This window comes from Salvelinus sp. IW2-2015, linkage group LG37 (assembly GCF_002910315.2).
Source record: "Salvelinus sp. IW2-2015 linkage group LG37, ASM291031v2, whole genome shotgun sequence".
NCBI lineage: Eukaryota > Metazoa > Chordata > Actinopteri > Salmoniformes > Salmonidae > Salvelinus > Salvelinus sp. IW2-2015.
The window spans coordinates 109,885-112,185 of record NC_036876.1 but is presented as its reverse complement, the minus strand read 5'-3'; the positions used below and the strand labels follow the sequence as shown (position 1 = coordinate 112,185).

The window sequence follows — 2,301 nt, the reverse complement described above, 5'->3', positions numbered from 1 at the left end:
GTTTATTAAATCTGTCCAGATGTAGTTTTAGTTTATTAATCTGTCCAGATGTAGTTTTAGTTTATTCATCGGTCAGATGTAGTTTTAGTTTATTCATCTGTCCAGATGTAGTTTTAGTTTATTCATCTGTCCAGATGGAGTTTTAGTTTATTCATCTGTCCAGATGTAGTTTCGTTTATTCATCTTTCCAGATGTAGTTTTAGTTTATTCATCTGTCCAGATGTAGTTTTCGTTTATTCATCGGTCTAGATGAGTTTTAGTTTATTAAATCTGTCCAGATGTAGTTTTAGTTTATTAAATCTGTCTAGATGTAGTTTTAGTTTATTTGTCACGGATCCCCCGGTACTTACTGCTCATTCTGTTTACCAGTTCCGGAGGTCTATGTCACTAGCTTTCTAGGCTTCACTGAACGGGATTCATTATCATCAACCCCGGACTGTCTGTCTAATTACACACACCTGGTTCCATTATCATCAACCCCGGAATGTCTTGTCTAATTACACACACACCTGGATCCATTATCATCAACCCCGGACTGTCTGTCTGATTACACACACCTGGTTCCATTATCATCAACCCCGACTGTTCTGTCTGAAACACACACCTGGTTCCATTATCATCAACCCCGGACTGTTGTCTGATACACACACCTGGTTCCATAATCATCAACACCCGGACTGTCTTGTCTGATAACACACACCTGGTTCCATAATCATCAACCCGGACTGTCTTGTCTGATAACACACACCTGGTTCCATTTCATCAACCCCGGACTGTCTTGTCTGATAACACACACCTGGTTCCATAATCATCAACCCCGGACTGTCTTGTCTATTACACACACCTGGTTCCATTATCATCAACCCGGAATGTCTTGTCTAATTACACACACCACCTGACCCTTCACCATGTCCCCTGTGTCTCAGGGTCTAACCAGTTATTCTGCCCTTCACCATGTCCCTGTGTCTCAGGGTCTAACCAGTTATTCTGCCCTTCACCATGTCCCCTGTGTCTCAGAGCGTAGCGTGTGGTGATCCACTGTTGAAGAATAGAAAGCGAGACCATAATGACCTGCAGGCCACCAGTCTCAAAGAACTCAACACTCACAGAAACTCTCTTAATAAGGCAATACAAGGTGAGGGTCACTCAGCTAATACACTTGATATACTTTGATATTAGATATAGGCTACATTATATTTAATAGATGCAGTATATTTCACCTTTTTCATTAAGAAGTTATACCAACCTCAATATTTTACCTTAATTTCACCTTTATCAAATGATCTGTTAAACACTGCCTTTGACCTTACATTTTGTGTGAGTGTGCGTGTGTGCGTGTGTGTGTGTGTGTGTGCGTGCGTGCGTGCGTGTGTGTGTCATCAGACCTGAGCACTGAGCTGGTGGTTCACCTCCAGGCTCGAGACCAGCTGAGGATGGAACAGGACGCCATGCTGCTGGAGGTACAGGATATGACATCACTCTGACCCAGTCCCAGGCAAGATGGGGGACAGTTTGTACCGCAGATTTCGTACTAGAAATTCCTCTCCAGGTTTCTATCTCTATGAGAAGGCCCATCACTATAGAATCCTTCTAATCATTCTAATTCTATGGTGAGTCGTCATCACATAAAATGGAATCCTGGTGTTGGTGATGTCACAATTAATCGATGACGGATTAGACACCGCTTCTTCAAACGAAAGGATGAGTCAAATCACTGTGAAGAGACTGCATCACCCCTAAAGACTGTTGAATTGAATTGCACAGCGTTTTCTTTTTCTTTTTATACCCAGTGAGCAAAACTGGTTGAAATGACATCATTACACCCATTTTTACATTCATTATGACATCACGTCAACCAGTTTTGTTTGCCCTCTGTGTCATTTTTGTTTGTGGGAAATCAAATGTGTATGKCTGGACTGTGGTTAGTGGTTAGACTAGTGGTTTTAGTGTTTTAGGGGGAAATAACTGGAATATTATAAGGGATTAATAAATTACCATTGCTTCCCATGGATTGATCTTGCTCTAATGTCATTGTCATCCAAGTGTTGAAATGTAATGGTTGTTTGCTAGCACATTATTCGAACTATGCGTCATATTACACCAAATAAAGTTGATTCTGATTGCATAATAATCATCTAACCACTAGGCTACCGGGGCGGCAGGTAGACTAGTGGTTAGAGTGTAGGGGCGGCAGGTAGACTAGTGGTTAGAGTGTAGGGGCGGCAGATAGACTAGTGGTTAGAGTGTAGGGGCGGCAGGTAGACTAGTGGTTAGAGTGTAGGGGCGGCAGGTAGACTAGTG

The 2,301-nt window shown here is 42.2% G+C and overlaps 1 non-coding gene across 2 annotated transcripts in view; it reads left to right on the top strand.

Moving 5' to 3' along the window:
- The first annotated feature begins 1,010 nt into the window (after nt 1-1,010).
- LOC111960349 (uncharacterized) overlaps nt 1,011-2,301 on the top strand; it is an 8,734-nt gene continuing 7,443 nt past the window's right edge. For both annotated transcript variants that reach the window (XR_011475018.1, XR_011475017.1), the window contains exons 1-2: nt 1,011-1,135; nt 1,384-2,290. This is a non-coding gene — a transcript (uncharacterized protein). The remainder of the gene's footprint in view (nt 1,136-1,383; nt 2,291-2,301) is intronic.